The 25,199-nt window shown below is 34.0% G+C and overlaps 1 pseudogene; it reads left to right on the plus strand.

Moving 5' to 3' along the window:
* Positions 1–2,038: 2,038 nt before the first annotated feature.
* Positions 2,039–25,199, plus strand: LOC101966064 (outer dense fiber protein 4 pseudogene; annotated as a pseudogene).

A 25,199-nucleotide genomic window follows, 5' to 3' on the forward strand; every position in this document is an offset into this window, starting at 1 on the left:
GCTAGCCTGCCTGTGGACGAGTAACAAAAGCCAGAAAGATATTATGTGAGTGTATCCTGTTTACAGTTGTATTTTAATACTGAGCTTCCATCTCTTTCTCTCTAATTCCATTTCAAATGTCTCCCATTTACACTACTATCATAATTTTAAAATGCTACTTGAACATAAATATTATAATAGTTCCAAGCCAATTTCAAACAAACATTTCTTAATTCTAACTTTGAAAGAGTTAAAATAGTCAAAGTTAAAGTGACTCTTGTCTTCCTGCTAGAGAATCATTGACCAGAGATGTGTTTAGGTCATCCTTTCCTCCTCTTTGCCTATTTTCAAAAGGGTTAAGATATAATAAATAGTTCATCTACTCACTGAGCCTAATACACATGCTTTAAAATTGAGAAAATAATTTTTTTACTCACCTATTCCCTGAGAACTTCATATTAAAAACCACATATCCAAAGAGAAAGAGAGTGGACACTGTGTTTGTATATCACCAGCTTGTCAGTGACTTGCAGGTTCTGTTCTTAACTCTCTAAAGTTGGAAGTGGAAGTGCAAGAGAGATACAATACTATGTTTTCCATTTTATAGCTGGAAATAAAATTGAAGTTCAAGGAGATACCATGACTAGCTCAAGGAAATACAGCTTATAATTGGCATTTTGGGGACTTAAAGGCTGGTAATATATATCTCCAAAATTTCTGATGCGTATTTAAATACCATTTCATTTATAGAATTCCTCTGGAAAAAAAAAAAAAAGATGTCCCACATTGTGCGATTCCCTGTGGCTACACTGCTAGCTTGCACTTGTGACAGTAGTGAATTTTATCCTCTGACTGGAAGACCAAAGTGTATTTTATCTCACATAATATAGGGAAGAGAGTTCTCAAGAATTATGGTATTCCAGAGTAGTGACACAAAGCCTGTTGTGACCTTTCAGTGAACTTGAGTCTGTGCAGCAGGTTGGGGAGCCCCAGAGTGGTCAGGTGACCGCATTGCCATCTGCAGTTTCTGGACTGGTCATCTGGCCAGCGCTGACCTTTCAGAACATGATCCAGTGAAATCCAAACCCTGAGAACGGCTGGCAGGCAAAATCTGCTCCTCAATGTCAGTTTCACTGCTGAGTCGCTTAATTGTCCACTACAACTTGTAAAGGGCCCATTAGGCTCAGGTCATGAACCTCCCATTTAGTATTAATGGATAATCAAATCTTATTTGATTGGAAATGCTTTTGTCTCAATTGTATTTCCTTCATAATTATAAATACCTAACACTTTAGTAACATAAACTTTAATAGAATGGCATCACTTTATAAAAATGGCATTAAGAGACTAATACCTGGGGCTGGGGTTGTGGCTCAGTGGTAGAACACTTGCTTGCTTAGCATATGGGAGATATACATATATATATACACACATATACATACACACACATATATATATATACATATATACATACATATATATGTATATATATATGAGAGAGCACCACATATCAATCAATCAATAAATAAAGGCCATCAACAACTAAAAGATAATATTTTTTTAAAAAGAGACTAACACCTATTGTCAAAGGTGCTCATTAAGCAAATATAATTCAATTAAAATAATTATCCTAAAACTACATTATAAAGATAGAGAGTACAATGGTATATTAATACAGTGGATTTTAACATTTCATACTCTGAAAATATTTTTAAAATCAAGGTGAAGTTATTTTTCTTTCTTTATCTCATGTGCTCTCAGAACAAATCAGGCCTTTATCAATGATTTATTCATTCACCAAAAATTTATTGAGCATGTGCCAGGAGCCTCAGTGTACTATATACCAGGATAACAAAGGCAAGTAAGACCTTTTTCACAATGAGCCTGTGACCTAGCTGGAATAAAAAACATAAAATATAAGGGAAGGCGATCTGGAAAAGAATGGTCCATTTATGTGCATGGCATCATGGAGTACGTCCTGAAGATATATATGTGGGGCTGATACCTTCAAAAATAAAGAGCTAAGGAAAGCTATGAACATGCTGATTTGAAGCTGATAATGAAAATCCAGGAGGAAATGGTTACATCTGAGGAGGAAGATCAAGCTAGTGCTATGGATGTTGGAATGAACTTCATGCAAGCACCAACTGAAGCCATGGGAATTGATGACAGAATGAAAGAAAGAAGTTCAAGGAGAGACCATAGAGAAAAGCCTTCATTAAGGTATAGATGAAATTAAAACTAGTGAAACAAAAGGAAAACTCTGGAGCACATTATCATTGCCGCTAATGTAGGGAAGAGTTTGCAGTGTAGTGAAATGCAGGAAATTAGGGACTTGAATACCTAACAGTCATAACATCTATCAAATGTTATATAAATTGTAAAATCCATTGGCCTTGTTTGGAAGTTAAATAGTCTGCATTCACAGTCCTATTTAATACTGATTTTCTTTGGATACAGAAGCAGTCTTATTCAGTCCATACCTCAGTTAAACTAAATCTAAAATAAAGACAGTATATGAAAACCATCTCCCATTTCATTCGCTTTCTGAGTATGAGATAACTGGAACTTCTTAAATAATGCTATTGTATAAATTTAAGATGTATCATTGTTCTAAGTGGCCCATATATATTTATAAATCTAAGACTACTAGAAGTGAAAACCTCATCTAAATAGCCAGCAATCATTTAACCACAGGACAGTCCATAAGTTGTATATATCAGCACATAATGTGTCTTTAAAATCATATACCACATAACTCCAGGGTAATTCTCCAAAGAGGTGATTAGTCTGTTGTGTCACAGGATATTATGTTATTAATAATACACAGATGAAAGAAAATTGTCCAGTTAATGTGGTTAGCTAGAGACACAAATTGAGAGCCAAGATTCATTGGTTCTATTTTGAGCTCCAACACTGACTCTGAGCTTTCAGAAGTCACACATTCTTTAAAATAATATTGATCCTTCTCAAGATTATGAAATTTTAAAACACAATAATTTTAAAGTTCTTTGAAATCTTCTAAAGCAGGAGCATTTTTTTTAGTAAAACAGAATCATATAGACTTTCATAAGTGTGTGTCAGGCTTATTCTTATTATGCTCTCATATTGCATAGAAGGGCTTTGAAATATTTTACATTTACAAAGAGACATTTTTGAAAAAATAAATTTACTAAATGAGCCATGAATTAAAAGCTCATGAGTGTGATCTCATTTGCAAACCTACTAGGGTCCGAGGTGGATATTAAAACAATTGTTCTAGTGAAAGATAAAAATAAAATATATAGAAAGTGTGTTTTAAAATACATGCAAACTGATGTAAAATATCAAACTAATGTTATTTTAATTTTGAGACAAAATGCAGTATCAAACAACATTTATATTTTCAAAGTTAATCAGGAAATAAGAGTATATAAGTACTTGAATGACAGACAAATTCCCTATGTAGGCTGCCAATTAGAGTCTTGCAAGGGCGGGCTAAGGCTCCAGGAGTTTTCATTTTACTTCTGTTTCTCTGTTGGAGTTCCTTTCAAGCTGTCAGAGCTTGGGAAGAACCTGAGCTTTGGTTTTCTTCTTCTTCTTCTTCTTTTTTTTTAAAATACCTTTCATTTGCCTACATGAAGTTAAGTTTTGAAAATTTAAACATGATAAAACTCCATGGGACATGACATGATTCAGTTAACGATTTGACTGTGTAATGATCCACAACTTAATACCAACAAGAGATTAAGATAGGAAAAAAAAATTGGTTATTATGAGGAAAAAATTTATAGTGGCAAGTAATGGATAGCCAAAGATTGTCATCTCTCCCTAAAGATTAGTTGCATTGGGGTTCCTTAAAATTGGCTTCAAACGAAATGGAGGATAATTCATGCTATGATTTATATTAGGGGATGTTACCAAGAGAAATAATATATACCAAAGTGTAAAAAAAAAATCTATTTTATATACCCATACATAATCATGTATGATATAACGTTTTTACTTATATATGACATATATTTGTAGGTGTGTACGTATGTTCAGGATCAAACAATCAGTACCTCTTCTGAAATATATATTGTTCACTCTTAAAAATATTTTTCTATTTTATGGACAATCAAGATAGTTAGATAGTTAGATTTTTAATTTTTGCAGTTTGATGATAATAAACTTTTATTTTCAAGGCCACATTTCCTGTGGGAGGAAGGAGATGCTCTGTCTCTAGCAGGCAGCCTTCAGAGCAGGGTCTCCCACTCCTGTGGTCCTCTGTCTCCCATCACCTCTATTGTTCTCACCTGCTTATGCCCCACAATCCCCTTCCCCATCCTCTTTTCCCTTGAACCAATACAAATTTATGTAATTATTATTAAAATATTAGAATTGATTATTTTTACAACTATATTAGTACTGTTGATATTAGTAAGAAATTGATATTACCACATATCCATGTATACAGGATGCATTATATAATGGTAAATTCATGTGGAATACAATTCTATTTACAGGGAACTCTTCTTAATACTTAAAGTGAGATGAAGACCAGTGAAATAAGATGCTGCCTTTTATATACTAATGTCATTACAACTTCAATAATATTACTGTTTTCTTAAATTTGCCTACATATGCTTAAAGGAGATTTTTCACACAGAGATATGAAAAAAATGTGTTCTGTATGTGTAATAAGAATTGTGATGCATTCCACTGCATCACAATAAAAAATAACTTAGTAAAATAAATTAGTAAATAAAATAAATTAGTAAAAATGATCACTGATGAGCACAGATCAATTGGGACAGTAGTGAGACTTTTAATATATATATATATATATATATATATATATATATATATTATTTTAGAGCCATGTGAATGTGTTACTTTTTAATCCACATTTAGAGTAGCAATCAACAAATGTTTGTTGAGCTAATAAGTAAAATGATTGAATGAATTGGAAAACTCTGCTGATACATTAAAATAGCTTACTTAATTTTCTTATCTATTGCTACTGACACTTTACTTCCTTATAACTCAGTGGGCCAAGTCTCATTCAAACACCCAACTTATTTAGTCTTATCTTGTACTGAAGTGTTTTTATGTCTGTTCTTTATTTGTATTCTTTAAGTCAAGTTTAATCTATCCCAGAGTGTAGTTGATCTCTTGTGTTTATTTTTATTCTTTCTCCAATATCTCATATAAGATCATGATCATAGCTATGGTTCAATAAATCATCAACCTCAATAAATCCTACTAATGTGTCATATAAATGATGCTTATTATAGGACATAAAATTTAGATATCTTTTATCTTCATTCAAATTAATCGAGTCATATCATTTACAATGATATGAGTCCTAGTGATATGTCATATATTCAGAAATAGTGGCTTTTGGATGTGTTCCAGGTTACGATAAATCCCCAAGTTCCTTTAGATGACAAATTCAAATACCTAGAGATGATGGATAGTGCTTTGATGTGCCTCAAACTTCATACTGCTATCTTGGATCTCTAGTGAGAGTAATGCTTTTATTTTCCTCCTTTTTGTCTTCAAGGAAACCTGAGATATTTCCACATCACCTGGATACATTATTCCCCCACTTACCGCAGCTGAGCCACTAGTAAAACACATAAAAAAAAAAATGTTTCTGTTTTGTTGGCTAGCTACTTTGGTCAGTTATCAAAGCTCCTAGCATAAGACATAGTGTTTACTTTATGAAAAGTTTCTGAATTTCTAATTAAATTCCTTCACATTACCAACTGCCTAGATGTTTCCTATTATGCTGCCTTAGGATGCAGGCTTGGGAGAACATACTTAACAATACAATCTCTTTTCTACTTTCTTATTGGGAAAAAGGTCATTCTTATCATTTTAAATTCTGACCCTGTCTTTAGAGTGAAGAGATGTACATAAAATTTGCTTTTAATTGAGATAATGTTAAGCAAGTGATAGGCACTTAAAAATGAATAAGTAATGATTTTCAACATTTAAATTTATATGTAAAATCTAATTGTATATGATAATTTTTTCATTAACAGAAATTATTGTTGGTAATTTTGTTTACCAACTATAAAAATATGTGTTGAATGAATGGAGGCTTGAAAAATGTTGTGAAGGGCACTTGGAAAGAGTATGTTTGTAAAGGTTTGTAGAACAAAGCTCCAGAGCGCTATGTAGAAGGACAAAGTTTCAGCAAATTTCACACAGAATTGAAAGAATATGACAGTATAAAGGATAGACTGATGGTTCTATAAAGGGTGGTCTGCAAATTAACCCAGCTGGTCAAATGCATTAGACTGAAAATGCCATGAATCTGAAAAAGAGAGAAATGCGATTTAGAAGGCATAAATAAGAATTGGATCTAACACAGAGAACAAAAACTTGAAGCCTACGAATGTGTTTCATTTAGTTTGCATTGAATTAGTTCCAACTTCTACAAATTGAAGATTTCATGTAAGAATCCTATTTTCATCTTCTTTTTATAAAGAACAGGGCAACCCTGGGAAGCTTCCCCTCCTGGCACCAACCACTACAGCTAATTAAAGGCTGTCTACTTTGCATGGGGCATGCTCTCTAGAGGTCCCCTTAATTCCTACTTGGCCAGTATTTTTTTTTAACCTTTAAGTTACTTTGTGGGCCCTGTAGACACTTGAGTTTTCAATTTCTTCTGTAAAAAAAACTGTGTCTTTTATCTGCTATATGGTACTGATATTCATCTCTGAATCTTCATAGTGTCTAGGTAGATATAGTAAGTAGCATGTCAAGATAGCCATCATTATCATCTGGGAATTTTGTTAAAAATGTGGATTCCAGTTATCTCCTTTTAGTAGGTTTAGCAGGGAGCATAAGACATAAATATTTGACAAATGTCTAGATAACCTAATGAATCTGGTCTCTAACAGGCTCTGGAAAGCACTAAATAGGGAGAGAGCAGCAGGTATATTCAGTCAATTCTTGAGTGTGAGGAACTGAGCCTAAGCTGTTTCTAATTTATTCACAGTTATGACTGTAATAGCTTTGGCTCTTTGCCAGTGGTCCTGGGAATCTTGAGTTATCCCATTGGGTGCTCTGGTAATGGATGTTATATGAATACTGAATATGAATTTAAAGGAGCCTTATTATCATTTTTTAAAATACCTATCCTCTATGCACCAAAAGCCAAATACCAGAGGAGAGCAATGTCATTGTAATTAACCATCACTGTCTATTAAGTCCCTGTCTTTAATAAGTCTCAAGATGAGGGATATCTGGCCGAAATCTTTCAGATGAGAAAATTGAGGACCAAGAAAATTTCATGACTGGCTCAGGGTCACACAATTCAGTGTTGGTGGGATGGTCTGGAACGCTAACTTCTGATCTTTTGATTTTCTTCCAGCACAATGAGTCACACCATGTATAAATGATAGATTATGACATGTATGTTCTAAGGGATCAGTGTCATTAGGGGTGGTTGGTGTTTGGGATTAAAGTGGTATGGATTATAGGTGCTAAAAGTGCAGTGTCTTACCCATACTTATTTTAGGCATAAGAATAATTCATCTTTACATTTTTCCTACTTTTAGTAAGTGAAAATGTGAATTTAAACTTGTGCATGTTACAGAAAAAATCTATAATATAATATTAATTTTCTCAGGAAGTACATGCCGCATATCAAACAATTTTAGGACTAATTTATAAGAACAAAGCAACTATCTTTGTTAAAATAGAAATACAGATAGAGGTTAAAAGTGGTGGATTAATGTAACATTCCCTATGAGCCACCAGATGTCACTATCATAGGCATTATGCATAACCTTATAGTAAGATTCTTGGAGATTTTAGCTCCAACTAATATTAGCAGTTTTGTGGATCATGATCAATGTGCCCAGTTTGGAAATTCTGTTCCTATTATGTAATACATATTCCATCGTTGTTTTCCACAAAAGTTGCTATATAGAAATAAAATGAAATTGAGATATAAGATTATCCTCACTCTTCAATTATGGACCTGGAGTAAAATCATTTGAAAAAGTTAAGTACCCATGAAAGCCCAAGTTGCTTTCCAAATCCCTCAGTTTTAAAACAATACCTAGAGTTGGAGCTATAATATAATGAGTTAATTCTGTTGAATTTATTTAAATTAAAACTTTTAAATCAGTAACTATAATTTGCAAAAGTTTAAATGGATGCTAGAAAGAAAAAATGTGAATAGGACATTAAAATCTTTGTCAAAAGAAATTTAAATCTGCTGGAAATATAAAAGATAAACTTAAGCAAAACTGGAAAAAAAACTATATAAATGGAATGGAAAGAAAGTGGGACATTCAAGTTGGAAATTAAAAAATTAGAGACTTTTTTAGGAAGATGATGGAAGGAAGGAAGTTTATATGAGCAAGACACAAAATTATGAGAGAGAACCCATAGTATATCCTGGCAATTGTTTTCTGAAGGCCAGGAATTGCAGGGAATAGTAGGACCTGACTCAGGGAGAAAAGTTAGTTCTAATCGATGAATGTTTTGAATAGACATACTGTCTTTTCATTTTTTAATAATAATTTTAATATTTTCATAGTAGTAATGAAGTAATAATTTTAGTGATATATTTTAGAAGGAAGACATATTACCTACCTGCTATGTTACAATCATAGGCCACCTGACCACAGGTACATGGGCTGAAGTTACCAGAGATTAGAGATTGAAAAGCCATTCAGGAGGCTCTTATATTAAAGAAAAGCCCAGAGTGGTAAAAACAAAGGGCTGGGGCGGGGGGGCGGGTGTCTGTAATGCAGAGAACGTAATTCCTAATGAATACTATTGAGGATATAGAACTGGCATGCAGATGTTGGCTTTTTAAAAATGTTTTACCATCATTCTTTTTTGGAAGGGCTTTTTAGCACTAAATTCTGTTAGCAGTGAGGTGAGTTTTTTTTAAAAAAAGTAATTTAAAAAATGTTGATTATTTAAAGGGTCTTAAATCCACTAAAGATGTATATTATCATTAATATTGTTATTAAAATATCTACAGATTTAGAACATATAAAACTATCCTATTACTGTAATTCTTACTAAAGTAATGACTCTAAATACTGCCAATTGATTAAAACCAGGTTTCAAATATAAACAAGATTGACAGGAAATCTTATGACAATACTGAAATACCCTTTTTCTCAAAATCTATCTCCAGTTGTCTTGACACAATGCTTGAAATACTCACTTCCCAAAACACTAAAGGTTTGATACCCTTAATTAAGGTATTACATTTCTTGGATGGTATTCATCCTTGACATGAACATTGATTGCCTATTGTGTGTCAGGATGCTATAGATTTGGGGGATACAAAGACAATAAAGTGAGATTGTTATATTCAAGAACGTCATAGCTTTACAAAGGAGATAGACATGTAAATAAATAATTTCTACACAACTTAAGAGTATAGCTGTGCTGCCTTGGGGACATGAAGGAAAAATTTACTAATTCTATCTGGAGGAAGTAGGATGTTGGGAAAGTGCCTAGGAAAAATGATGCTCAAAGGATCCAAAAAGTGAGGAGTCTCCAGGTCAGGATGACCCTGGTGGCCAGAGGGAGCTATTAAAATAGTCCATTAATTTATTGCTGAAATGAAAAGAATCATGACTATCCATTTCAATTTCCTTAAAACAGGCCCAACTTTCACTTCTTGCTCCCTTTAGCTCTTAGAAATATGCTAGTTTTGACAATAATTTTATTTATATGTTAAAACATCTAAATGAAGCTTTAGTAAAGACATTTGTGAGCTATCTGTGACCAAGACCAGTAGAGTATGAAGAACCAAGGGATAAAATGCAGTTATCACAGCAGCGTAGGCAGAACCCACGCTAGGTAGGTCAACAGAAATGGAATGAGATCAAAGTACTGCAAGATACTGCCCATCTCAGACAAGAAGAAAGTATTGATATTTTTTTCCTGGAGGCATGTGGGTGGAGAGGTTGATCTGGAAGTAATAGAACGTATTGTTCAAGGAGAGTGTTGGGAAAGGATGAGAGCCCCTTTACGCCTTAGTAAAAGGCATAAAAACAATAGCTTATATTTATTCCATGTCTACTGTGCTCTGGGAACTCTTCTGACCAGGTGATGAGAAATAACTCCTTAATCTTGACAGCAACCATGCAAGGCATACAGTAGCCCTTAAAAATTGATGGTCCCTGAACATTGCACTTCTAGGCATTTAATCAGGTTGATTGTTTGGGTTTTTTTAGTTTTGTTTGTTTGTTTTGCTCTTTGTGTGGAGTGGGTTATATGACTAACTTTGGCCAGGAAGGATACCTATGGGCTGAGAACTGAATCCATTGTGTGGAATTCAAGCTTTATTTCACCTCTGTCTCAGCAACCAAAAGTCTTCCATTTGTTGGTCACTCCATCGTCTTGGATTCCGTACTGAAGATGAAAGCGGCATGGAGCAGCGTCATAGCTGACCCCGGATGGATATGTAACATAAGCAAGAAATAGCTTCTGTGATTTTCAGCACTTCAGATTTCAGGGTGAAGGGCATTAGAGCAGCATGATCTACCCTTTTTGATTGACCTGCACTGTATTATTTTTAATATCCATATTACAGATGAGGAAACTGATGCTCAAATGTTTAAGTAACTTAGCTAAATTTACAGAGTTGGTAAGTAGACATGCCAATCTTAGCACCCAGGGAGTCTGAACAGATCCTTAAGCTAGAGAATATTAAATGTATTGTATGAAAAATACCTAAACTATAATTTTCTTTATCAAAATTATTCATAGTTCTGATCACATCATTTCCCTTTTGGTTTTCAACTTTAAATAAAGTCATTATGTGACCTAAACCTAGCATAGACACAGAAAAAAAAAAATCCAAGAGCAAACACAAAAGGAGAAAACAAGCCTTAGGATATTTGTCTACCTTCCCCAATCCCAGGAGTGAAACCTCAGTTCTCTGAAAGGTAAGCAAAATGAAGTAGGTTCACACTACAAGCATTATATAGTAGTTAAAAACAGTGAACAAGTAATATATCTAAATGCAAAGATGGGTACTGAAAAGTAGCTGGTAAAAGCAAGCAATAGCTATATAACAATAGAATTTATATTAGACTATTCACACATAAAGTAATTTTCATTTCACAGGAATACAACATGTAAAAAGCTACACGTTTAAATGGCTGCCTATTCAGGGAGTGGTAAGTGGAGATTAGATGCAGACATGAAAAGGAGTTTTAAAACATAAATCAACAATCAACCAATTGGGCAACACTGGGGACCCACATACACCATGGATGATCATGTTTTGTGAACTGATAATATGAAAAGCCCAACTTAGTTTAAACCTCAAGTGTGAAAACAAAAGCAAAAGAAAACTTTGAATGTGCCAGAGCACAAGCCCTCCCCACCAGAAGGTTTGTTTTCAGAATGTCATCATTTTGGAAGAATTTCAAAGGTGCACGCTACTTTAAAAAATGCAGAATTTCTGTATAGAACAAGAAGCATGGATATACAGAGTGAGGAGTGAGAAAATCTTGGCAAATGCAAATTGCCTATCCAACTGCTCAAACTGGCTCAGAACCTAGTCGTCTACTGACAGACCAGACCCTCTGAAGAGCCTAAAGATCTCCACAGAAACCCTTAATTATCCTGTGCACAGACACATCCGTTCCTTCTGCCTTACTGTGCCATTTAGGTCCATAACATGTCTTTCCTTAGATGTTAATTGTTTGTAGGTTACAAGAGGCTTTGTAGGAGTCTGGCAAACTTAAACACTGGGGAATTAAAAGTTGTAGTCAAAAGCAGCTCAATGGCATTGGGGAGTTTTGCTCCAAGGTGACAGGAAGCTGTGACAGGAGCTGCATCTCAAGCTGTTTGTCTGGCCAGACCTGGAGATTTGGGAGGCTGGTACCTGCTTTTATTTATTCATATGGAGGGTTACCGAATACAGATGCCAACGCTGACTGTGAGTCAAAGAGAAAAGAGGATAAGCACTTAGGCTTAACCTACAGGGGACCTGAGGAATAAAGAGCCCCAGAGTCCAGCGTGGAGAAGAGAGAAGAAAGGGGAGGGAGAAAAAAGACTGAGAGAGATCAGGCCTAATGAACCTTCTCCTGAAGTCAATGGAAATGGGATAGTGGTGCCTCAGAGAGCAAGACTATGCCCAAACAAAGCAGGGATAAAGTGGATCAGCCACAATGTCACCAAATTTGTCAAGAGTTCAAAAACCAGCAAATCAAAATCTGCAGTGAGAAAGAAACAAGCAGAGCCTTCCACCATCGTTCACACTATCAAGAGGAGGATACAACAGGAAACACTACACACATATGCCTGCACAAACACACATGCACACAATTATTCTTGATGTTCACTGGGAAATCTGAGCAAAGATTTTATTATATTTAGTGGTTGAAACTTTATATGTAAAAAAAAAAACTCGTTGTTTAATTTATCTTTATATCTGTGATTGAAAAAGCTGAAGATGATGAAGTGATTTATACTATGATCAAGGAGTTAATAATGAAACTCAGAGACTCACTGATACCCTTCTTCCCTGGAAAGTGCTGAGGAATCAAGTTACAGAAAATGCTGGGCTTGGAAGTTACCTCAGGAGAGCAGAAACTGAAGGGAACCTGGGCAGTTCAAGGGGAAAACTCAGTGCTTACTGTCAGTAGGAAGTAAATACGTGCATTCACAAAGAGCCAGCTAAAACAACCTCACTTCCTGTGACAATTTTGATTATTGAGCCTTGCCAACATGCCACAAGCAATTTTAATTAGCGGAAATGTATCTTCTTGTCATGCTTGATTTGTAAGCAAATGCTGTTATTTTTTTCTTTTTGAATATAGTATTATGGATGAATAAATTATCTTTCATCTACATTTATATAGTAACAAATTGATCATTTTACTCTACAAAATCTTATTCTGCTAAGCCTGACTTCTTGTAGGAATGAAATAACTTTTTTTCTTTTTTCTCTCTTTCTTATCATCATTATTTTCTCATCTTCCTTTCTAAAATTGTTTCTCTAATGCTTTATATCCCATGGATAACGAAAGGGCTAGCATGACACATTTTACATATAAACTAGAATTAAATGTTCCCTCTTAGAATGCTTCTAATACCTAAGAAGTTCACTCCAAATACATACAATGTTGCCTAACTAATGTCATGGATAAATCTACTAGGGACAGAGGAGAGCAGGAAAGGTGGTAATGCAGAGGTAAGAGTATTTTGGTTTCTTATAGTAAATGCATTTTAGCAACTTACCAGTCCTCAGAATTCTGGATTTCCCTTTGTGCACTACAGCATTTCACCCTAAATTCATATTTGACTTTTCTTTGTTTACTTATTTTTATGAAGCAAGTTCTACAGAGCCACCTGTTCTTTACAATTGGTGCAATAATGTTCAGTGTTTTATTATTGTACTCTGGGACACTGGTCACTTCCTAATTCATATTCCCTCTTTGAGTCTGGTAGCAAGTGATACAGAGCAGAGTCAGTATTAGTTGAGTAACTGAGGAAATAAATGAAATGCACTTTGTACTATTTTGAGGACAACTAATCTTTACTAGCAAGAAATTGTTGAAACAATGATCTATCATATTAACTAGATTATTAAAGCTCTGCCATGAAGGTATTATTTATAAAATATAGCTGTAATTTTGGGGGATAAGGGCAGTATGAAATAGTGGAAAAACTAGACCATAGAGTCATAAAAAAGTAGGTTTAAGTCCAGGTTTAATTTCTATAACCTCTTGGGTAACTTATCAAACTTCTCTGAGCTTCAGGTTCTTCTTTTTATGAAACGGTGCTAAAATATCTATCTTTCCAGGTTTTAATGAGAATTAGAGATGATATATCTAAAGTGCCTGAACCCTGAACATAGAATCTACCAAATTAATGGTAGCTATTAACATCATTACTTTTATTAGCAAATTCTCAACTCTGATTAATTTAGCTGCCTTTCCATTTTCTGATTTAATTATTTCAGATGCTATTTAGACATTAAAACAGTAGCCACTACAAAAAAATGTTCATTTCCCTAAGATATTGGAATTCTTTCTGCCTCCAAAGTAAAAAGGCTCTTGTGATGGGTGCCAACCACCCTTCTTCACTACCTGTTTGCACTTTCATGGTGTGAATGCCATCTTTGTAATTATTAATTACTCTGAATTATAGTAAATGGAACAATTATTTGTAAAAAGCACAAATGAGTACTTGGAACTTGATTTTCAGGCACTAGGCATTTCCCTAGCTACATGTAGCTAGGGATGAAATGATTGTTTATTTTCAAAATTTGGAAAATGAAATAGTACCCAAATCTAAAAATTGATTTTAGAAAGCTATTGGAACTCAGGGATGTGGGTAGAAAAAGGCATTGCCTATGTTGTAGGTTATGATGTTCTGACACCTACAAGCATCTGACTTAGCAGACTTTTTTTTTTTTAAGTGGTGCTTAAAAGTGTTGGTATGGAACATAAGTAGATAATGCAAATATGTTACCGACCCCTACCAATAGTTGCAATTATGCAAATTTTCAAACCTTCATCTTTTATAATTAGGTGTAGTGGGCTTCTGCAGTTAAGTTCTCCACTGGCCAGCTCATGTTCTGTAATCTGGTGAGCAGCTTTCCCTCTAAAATAATGCACTTCAAATAGACAAAAATATGTGTTCCGCAAAGTAATGACAGAAATGTTTATGATAAAAGGAAAGACGTGGCATTCTGCATGTTAGTGAAAAACTCCTTGTTTGTCATTTTAGAAAAGTACCTTTTATGAATAACTGAGATTCCTTGACAATAATTAAGCATATTATTGAACTGGTCATAGGAGTATGGAATTTCAATTAATATACTCTAACTCCCTAGAAATGAATTTTTTTGACTTTAGTGCTAGAAGGGAAGAAGCCTTCCTATAGTAAAATTTATATGGAAACTAAAATTATCCTTATTAGGTACATAATTTGCTCATAGATAATTACTATGTGTCACTTGATTCTCATTATCCATACCTCTAAGAATATAGACTGTAAAATACTATTATCTGCATATCCCATAATCTCATGAAGTACAACCTTTTCAGTAGAATTCGTATTATAAATTTTATCCATGTATACTTAAAACTTGTATGTTAAAACTTAGATGTACTTAAAAATATTTATTTGTAACTATATGTGGATATTTATAAAATAAAACACACTAAACCTTGGTTTCATTACAATGAATATAGATTCCAGACATACGTTGTCATGTCTAATTTTTAAATTAAAAAGTTAAAAAATTAACTTGAATAAGTTAAAATCTGAGAAATTCTGCCTTTATTTCACAGATAGACATAGTATCTTAGAAAACCACACTCTAAATAAATAATGTATTTTATTTATTTTCTAATTTAATGTCAGGCTACATTTAAGATCATGAAGTTTGGGCTGGGGTTAGCTCAGTGCTAAAGTGCTCGCCTCACATGTGGAAGGCACTGGGTTCTATCCTCAGCACCACATAAAAATAAAATAAAGGTATCATGTTCATCTACAACTAAAAATAATTTTTAAAAAGAACATGAAATTCATTCAACAGAAGAAAAATGCCAAAAAAAAGAAAAATATTCAAGCACATTGTTGCTTAAATGAATCAGTCACTGAAACAAGGGTGGATAAGGTTGAAAAAAATCAGCTACCAGAATTTTATACATAAAAAATTTCAGCATCCAAATGCATCCAAAGCCATATAGTTCTCTAGTCAATTTTGGATAGTAGCTTTAAAATTAAGAATTGTATATATTGTCTAAATTGTCTTTCTTAAGCATTTTTTATCTACTACCTCTCCAAGGATTAATGGAAGGAAATCTAAATCAACTGTGATTAGAAATAGTAATCTACTATTAGCTCAAATATTGAAGACCTGATTATAAAAAAAAAGTTGATAAAGTTAGGTTTGATATTTCCTATTTTAACTATTCTCCAAACAGTAAATTCACATTTTTGTTGTTAAAATGAGTAATTTCCATCCATTTAAAAGGTAAGTTTAAAAACAGAAATAATCCAATGTAAATTAATTGCAGTGTTATATCAGATCTTCATACTCTCTTCATATACCTTCTTTGATTTATAATTGATTTAAAACAACATATTTATTCACCCTGAGATTCTACCCTTAGGATGCCTCATCTCATGGCAGTGGATTGACCAGTAGAAAGAAAATGCACTAATTTACAACAGGATAAGGAGGAAATCTTACTGGTTGACAAGAGCTATTTTAAAATATTTATTTGCTCTGTATTCAGTGATTCAACTGACTAATTCAAAGTTAGGGCAATATAATCTGTATTTACTTCTCTGTAGTTAGTTCAACATCATGAAAATTAGTCTTTGAAAACAAAACACAAAAGAAGAACTGGATCATCAACACAAGGTGGCACTATGGACCAGTTTCTTGAGCATTTCCTTTCTGATTTCTCTGAGACTGACTTAAAGTAATACAATCCTCTTAATTTTATATCTATTTCTCCTTACTAATCTGGAAAAAAGATGGGGAATGTAATTTTCTTAATTAAAGTAAAAATTCAAATTCGGAACTTATGATAGATATTTTATATAATTAGTTGTCACAAATCTCTAGGTATCTGCTTTGTTTACAATTTATATCTATCTATGTTTTCCCCATCTTTCTCAAAAAGAGATTCCATGCACAGGCTTTTACTCTCATCATCTCATGGATGGACTCCCACTGCACTGACATAGCCATCTCCCTGTTCTGATTTGAAAGTTACAAGTTGCATTTTACTCAAAGGCCACTTCATGTTGCCACTATTTCAAGTATTTTCTTTCAATTAAGCATCTTTAGGAGTCATGCTATTATATACTAGTTTAAAATCTAAATTCTTATAATATTTAACTATAAGCCCATCTTAATTCCAGTACACTGGTATGAATACACACACACACACACACACACACACACACACACACACACACATGTGCATGCACTTACACATAGAAAGCTATTTGTTCTCATCTGTGCACCCAGGACCCATTGTCTATCATAAAAATATTATGAAAATTTCTGTCAGTTCCAAGGGCCTTTTTCTAATACTTGTGATGTCACTAACTCCCACCCCCTATCCCAGAGCCACTGCTCACTGTCGTAATTCAATTTTAAAAAATTTATTTCATAAAGTTCTCTTTCCTTAATAAGACTAAACTCAGTTTCCTGCAGCACAAGCCTACAACTTTGTGGTACATTTATAAACCCCATACTTACATGAAATATTCAAAAAGGATTAATGACAGATGATTTACAAGGCATGCTATAGTCGGTAGTCTTGTTTCACTTTTCTGGAATATTATAACTTCACTATTTTGTGTTTCTGCATCATTTCAAGTATATGGCGTGACACATAAGTAAGTGCATGACACAAGGTCAGAGAACTTTATAAATTGCATGGACCCAATTTTTGTAACTACTCACGACTGTTAATGTTTACACACATACACACACACACATGCAGCTACACTTCATGAGATATGGGCAATGAAATTTTAAGAATTGTGAAATACTTCTAAACTGACACAAATAACAGTACACATACATTATGCAAGCTTAATATGTGAGTATATTTAAAGGTAGATTACAAGGGACAATATTGTCATTTAACATGTGTTCAGGTTCTTAATCATAAACGGCACTCAGTAGAACGCAAAATTAGATCAAGGTCTAGTGGAATAAGCTTTGAAGTTTCATTTCTGCTGTTCAAACAATGAGGACAATAAGTAAAAGGGAATAGCTCAACTGGGTGTTAAATAATAAAAAAATACACACTGAATGTTTCTATATAATTAACTGAATAATTAGCACATATCCACACAAATCACATTGGATATAGACTTTAAGTGTTATGGTTGAAAAAGTCAGATATTTTGTACAGTGTTTCTTTTAAAAATTTAATTATAGATACAAATTAATAGCACACGCTATTGGAAATGATGTTTAAGTTCTCACATTCTGTGAAATTATTTTCCTTAAATGTCCATTATACATCTTTGGCATTAATTTCTTTGTTATTAGTTGATTCACATCTTTGTCATTTAAAATAATTTCCTAGGAAGCTTTACGTTCATTATTAGATAGCTCATTCTATACAGAGTTTATAATCAATATATGATGTTGTTATTGGAACTTTTGTTTCAAGTTCTGAGTATGCATTTGCTAACATTAAGAAGATTTCAGACTTTTTTTTTGCTTTTGCTGTTATCTTTTTTATAGTGACTAATTTTTATATTTGATTTTATAGTGTAATCAGACACCGACACCGCTTTTTAAATTGATCTATGATAGGCTTATGTACAATAGCATCAGAAACAACCAGTAGGCTTTAGTCCAGGGATGATAGGTAAAATTTTTCTTGGGGGGGTACCAGGGATTGAACTCAGGGACACTTGACCACTGAGCCACATCCCCAGCCCCATTTTATATGTTATTTAGAGACAGAGTCTGAGTTACTTAGCACCTCAGTTTTTGCTGAGGCTGGATTTAAACTCAACGATCCTCCTGTCTCAGTCTCCTGGCCACTGGGATTACAGGCTTGAGCTACCATAGACAACCTCTGTAATTATCCCAAACTAACTTTGGTGACTGTGATTTCTGGCTCATTGGCCTTCTCAAACTTGAGAACAACTCAATTATAAGGGATAAGTCTCTATTTAAAGAAAATTTGGGGGAAAAAATTAAGAATTCATGTTTGGACAAATAGGATCTTTTCAGAAGTGTAAAATCAAGTTTATCAATTGGGTCTGCAAAATACATTCTAAAATGAATACCTGCAAGTTATGTTGCTGAAACTGGAGTTTAGTTTAAATATATATATATATTTTTTTTCTTTATTTGCAACAGGCCTAAAAATAGATTGGGCAATATGTTGAGACAAGAAGGTACCTAACTTGTTGAGCTACTAAAGTGGCAATGGATTATGGTGGTTCCATGCACTTACTCTGAACTCAGCCTGCCTGTGTTTGAATCTTACCTTTACCATCAACTACTAAGTGATCTTGGGTAAAACGACTCTTGCCCTATGTCTTAGTAGTAATATCAAAGTCTACTTGTTGATTTTATTTGAAGGTCACCTAAGTTGATTCTCTGAAATACCTAGCAGGCAGCTAGTACCTGGTTCATAGTGCTGCAAAAGTCTAAGTCAAATTTGCTTAAAACAAACAAACACCATAATAAACAGATAATACAGTTGTCTCTTCTATTTTTCTTATAATTTTGAATATTTCAATTTTTAAATTCTAATATAAAATGTGTCTATACACATATATAAATATACTACAGTGAATCTCAACACAATATACATCTATAGACTGGTATCCTAATTAGAATAAGATATTCTCCATGTTTGTATAAATATGTCAAAATAGATTTTACTATCATGAATAACTAAAAAAGAACAATATAAAAAAAGAAAAGTTATCTAACATTGGAGATAATTAAGGGGTAGAACTCCTTGCTCTCATACATACTTTATTAATCACTTAGTACATTTTTGGTCTTGTCCTATTTTAATGTTTTCATTACTAAATTTTTTACTTTCTTTAGTCACAGGCTGTTTTTCTACCATGGCTTTTTGCTGAGTTTGCTACTTGGGGCATTTTATATTTTTCCTGTTTCTATATTTAATTTTAAATTTCAAATTTTTCACTTTAAATTCTAATGTAATTTTATTGAAAAAGCAGATCTCATTGGCATGTTTTGTATTACTTTGACATTTAGCAAGTGTTAATCTAAATGTTTCAAAATTGAACTAAAGCATAATTCTAATTCTTTTCAGTTTAATAATCAGCTTGAAATATTTTTAAGTCATGCTTAAAATTATATTAATTTTAAAAACATTTGAAAATATAAAGCAATAATTTCATCTTTCTATGATAAGTCAATGTTAAACATTTTCTAAAAATATTTTGTGATGAGAAATTCCTATTGAGAGTTCTTGGTGTTCTATTATGTTCTAAAATTCATCAAACTTGTTTTTCAAACTTTAAAATGTTATAAAAGTTTTGAGTTGAGTAAAATATCTTAGAGCTATAAAAGTAGTTCAACATATTCTTTCTTTCTGGTTTTTTTTTTTTTAGATTTTAAATATATTTTTAGTTGCAGGTGGACACAACTCCTTTATTTTATTTATGTGGTGCTGAGGATTGAACCCAGGGCCTCACACATGGGAGACGAGCACTCTACTGCTGAGCCACAGTCCCTCAACACATCCTTTCTAAAATAACTTTAGCATATGAATAATGTTTCTTTTTCTGATATAAGAAAAACTTGTTTTCTGCCTGTTTTATAATCAGTGTTTTCCTATTTAAGTAGGAAAAATTTAATGCTCAGAGAAATAATATTACCTTTGCTTAGTTCCATTTTGATCTCACATTCTTATTAGCAACTTTTACAAAGCACTTCACAATAAAACTCTTTCTACTACTTCCTAGTTGGTTCTTTATTTATAGTATTCTCTGACTACCACATTTAAAAAAAATAAAAAACAATGGGACATTTGGGTTATCTATCAACAGACATGTCTGGCAAAACAACATGCTTAGACGCAAGGTTTGTTTGACATGATTTATAACAAAGCCACTAAATAGTCAATCATGGATTATATTCATAAACAAGCTATTAAAGAGATAGCAATATTCAATAAATAAAACCAATAAATTATTAATATTAATTCTTCTAGGTCTTTTTTTTCAAGCTATTCAAAATGTTTACTTTGTCTATTATGACTTAGGAGCTAAGAGCTAACTTTCTTCTATTCCAGTCTTTGTTAAAGGGTAAGTGGCTGGACCTCATGAGCAAGAGGATTGCATCAGGGCAATAGACTGCTATTCCCCCTAGGGTTGCTCACTTGGGGGCCACCGACATCTCAAGAAGCTCATGGATATGAAGCTGCTGAAAGAAAGCAAGAGTTGCAGCAGTGTGTCCTGCATCATCTATAATGCATCTTATTGTCTTTCCTTTACTACTTCGACCTATTTTTCCAGCCCTCTCCTCAGATAGGCCAATTTACCCATAGGGATGGATGGATATGTAGCTAACAACTGTTCTTGTATCTGACTCAGTCATAATTAAACCCTTAATGGCAATCATGAAAATCTCCTTATCACTGGTTAGGTAATTGCAGACACAGAGAATGAAAGCTTAACTATAATTATAGGCCTTGTTGCCAGCTGAATATTGAAATGTGTTAGTATTGTGATTACTTAATGTCCCAATGTGGCTTGTGGCCAATGCTTAAAGTACACTCTAGAAAACTATAACAAAAAGCATAAACAAAGCTTAATTCTCTAATAGCATCTTAATTCTACTTACATTGAGGATATATGAACTTTGATAGTACGAACTTAAGCCATGCATAGGATACTTCCCAACATAGGTGAGTTTGAACTGAAGATGATGTTGTGTCATCTGCCTGGAAACAAAATCATCTAGTTATATATTCTGGCTCTTGTCTCTGGCAAGTAACTTTCGTTGTAGTCTATTTTGTTTTTTTAAAACATGTTAAGGGCGTGTTTCAATCATATCACTTATTCCTACTTAGGAATACATCATAAAATTCAGTGGCGCAAAACAGCCATAATATGATGTTGTGCATGGGGATTTACCAGTTGGGTGGCAGTCATATAATTCCATGTTATGCTCAGCTGGGCTTGGATAGCCTTGGCTCTTATATATGAATTGAGTCCAATTGCCCCAAATTTTGCTCCTTCTTGGAGTAGTGCATTACTCAGAGCATGCTCTTTTTATGGAGAAGGCAGATGTGCAAAGACAAGCATAAAACCAAAAGCATAATTCAAGGCTTTGCTTACATCATATCTACTAAAAGCCATTGGCCAAACTCACATAACTGAGTTGAAAGTAAAGGGGTAGAAAAATACTCACTTCTTATTGGAGGTTATGCAGTTACATGAAAAGGAGAGTGTATTTGGGGATAGGTGAAGAATTGTAATCTCTAATATCCACCACATGACCGGATCAGTCATTTTCAAGAAATGACCAAGTAGCCCTAGAGTTTTCTTTAAACAATCCTCTTCTGTATGAAGAGATACTAGACTACTAACAACCATAATCCATAAAATCTATGTATTCATCTCTTTTATAATTAATTCCTAATTTTTCTGAATATTTTTATCACTGTCATAAAAATAATAAACTCTCTTTGAAAAATATTTTTGTCTGTATTTTTATTTCTTTGATACAGACTGTTAGTAGGTTGCCCAAACTCTTTTTTCTTTTTTTTTTTTTTTTTAACTCAGGGGCACTCAAACCCTGAGTCACATCCCCAGCCCCTGTTTTGTATTTTATTTAGAGACAGGGTCTCAATGAGTTGCTTAGTGCCTTGCTGTTGCTGAGGCTGGCTTTAAACTCATTATCCTCCTGCCTCAGCCTCCAGAACCACAACAACCATTGCACAAATTTTAGGCTAAAATAATTATTCTGCTTCAAATTCCCAAGTAGCTGAAAACACAGGTATGCACTATGGTACAATTTATACACATCTTAAATCTAAATAATTATGACTCAACATCTATATGTAAGCATGCAACATTGTTTGAAACAATAGAATAACTAATAATTGCCATGTAGTCACTATGGCAATATATAATGATCTCTCCCTGTGACCAAATACATAAGTAGTTCCAAGTAATAGAGTCACTTCCCTCTGACAACAGTTAACTTTGAGAATGGAGTACCAGTCATGTTACAAAGAAAGCAAAGAGGAGATTGAGTGTTTCCAGATTCCAGGTTTGAAGATTAGATGTAGAAGGAAATTATAGGAAACCTGGGACCATATCATTGCTGTACTCTTGTCAGTTTTTTATATTATTGTAGAGGTGAATTAACATATAAAACACATGATATAACAGATAATTTTTGGTAAATGTTAAATTCTTGTCTTTTTTTTTTTTTTTTTTTGGTCAAGTGATCTGTAGCAGTGTGGCAGAAATACAGCACTTCTCGTCCTCTTGGGAGCATGTCTAGCCTCTATTGCAGGTGGATCAGCAATGTGATGAATATCTGGTTAATGAATTGTGAGGAGATCTTATATGCATCAGGATTGGGCCAAAGCACTTAAAACTTTTTTTTTTTTCTCCAACCAGCCTCTTAATTCAGAAAAGGGCAAATCCCTGAAAGATGATTCAGTCACATAAAGAAAAGAGCTCATTCCTGTGAGGTAGAGCTCCACTACCAACCACACAAGATTTTGATCTTTGAGAAAGAAATTTTTATTGAATTAAGGTATGAGAATTTGGAGTTTCTGATAGCCTTTAATGTAGGATGACCAAAAGATTAAAAAAAAAAAACTATGCCAATAGTGGAACATTAATGTAAAATATCAAAAAAAAATTTGTCAGTCGGTTTAGTGACTAGATTGTGATTAATAAAGAACAAATAAATATTGGAGGCTGATAGACCAAAGGGTCTTGGTATTCCCTGGCAAAATATGCTGACATGACACACTAGAAGGAAAACAATGAATTTTTGAATAGGTGGCTCTAAGAATACTAGATGGACTGTTAGTGTTTTTTAGACTAGAAATTTGGAAAGATGTTAAATGAAGTTATGGAAATAATTTTTAGATTGATGAACAGAATTGAAACTAATCTAAGGGGGATAAAAAATCTGGAAACTGCCACCAGACATCAAGTAACAAGAGGGATGATTGAAAAAACTAAGTAATGAAAAAGAATACTCAGTTGAAGAAAATGATTTGGTAATGTGGCAAAGATCAGGATTTTGTCCTATGTAGTCATAAATTAGTACCATTAATCTGAAGCAAAGAGGCAAGAGGGGGAAAGAAGCAAGAAATGAAATAGATTTAAGACTTGACTAGGAAGGAATATGATCTAGTAGCACATGGATTTGATTAGAAGCAGATAGATCCTATGCCTTGTATGTTTTTATCAAAACTTTAAAGGAAACCATAAACCCAGGCTCAATAACAATCTTTGGTTATTCAAGCTGTGAGACAAATTTTGGTCCCTAAACTACTCTATTAGAAGCAGCCTGCAAAAACTGCACAACCTCTAAGGAGAACATGCTGCCCAGTTTCCTGCTTATGTGTGAGCATAGAGAATAACTCAAAAAGAATTGACTCTCAGAGGTCAGAGATAAGGGACACAATGAGCAAATGATTCCCTTCCAGAGAGCAGCATCAGAGCCTAACCAAAGACTGAATTCTCAACTGCCAGACATTCAGCCTGTCTGTCTATTGGGTATGGGAGAAACTAGAAATGTATTCCTTAATGTCATAGGTTCCAATAATGAAAAACCAAAACCAAATTAATGTGTAGTACTCTCCATCCATGGATACCCCAGGTTTGGCACTGGATGCAATGTTGGAGTGATTATGTGTGTTCTATGTGTTGAGGAAAGGGGGCAGGGAGAACTCTATTTTTTGGCTAGTATTGCTAATTGTGGCAGAGTTTGCGATTGCTCACCACCACATGTGTTTTCTTCCTGGGCATGTTACTAGAAAATATTTTCCAGGTTCCATTGCAGTTATGTAGAAACACTATATATAAGTGAGGCCAAAGGAAAGTGGGCAGTCTATGCTTTCTACCTCATTTTGTTTCCCATTCAGACCATTCACTGCAGAAAAAAATGAAGCCTTAGGAAATGTTGGAAGCAAAACCCTGAGTCTCATTTTTTTATATAAGTGCTATCCCAAGGATATAAACAACATCATCCATACCTCAGTCCACGTCATGTCCCTGGGGCTGCTGTATACCTGCCCCACTAGGAGCTGTTCCCAAGTAGAAAATGAGAAAGACACTTTTAAGATATGGACGAATCACCCAGTCTTTGGGGTAGCCAAGGTAATCTTCAGCTAGGCTTCCTGCTCACCATCTGGTTGCACTTGCCGTACCTGCCTGGTCTTCAGAAAGTGCCCGCCTTTGGCTTGATTGGAACCATCATGAGCTTCTGTGAAGGTGCCCCCCAGCTCTGAAAAAGTCATCCTCATTTTTTCTGTCCTCCTGTTGTACCCTATTAACCTCTGGGTCTTCGAGGTGAAGAAGAATCTGTCTGTTCCCTTGGTTGGAGCTATTTCATTAGTTGGCTGGTATTTATCCTATATGTCAGTTGTGGAATCCTTTGCTATTTGAACTACAGAACTTTCTGGAGTGTGACTCTGAACCATCCCTCTCACACCGGGTCCTTCAGTATTAGTGGCAGCTCAGTGAAAGACACTCTGAATGATCAGAACCAACCAACGGAAGTTCCTGGATCCTGA

The sequence above is a fragment of the Ictidomys tridecemlineatus genome, chromosome 7, assembly GCF_052094955.1.
Source record: "Ictidomys tridecemlineatus isolate mIctTri1 chromosome 7, mIctTri1.hap1, whole genome shotgun sequence".
Taxonomy (NCBI): Eukaryota; Metazoa; Chordata; class Mammalia; order Rodentia; family Sciuridae; genus Ictidomys; species Ictidomys tridecemlineatus.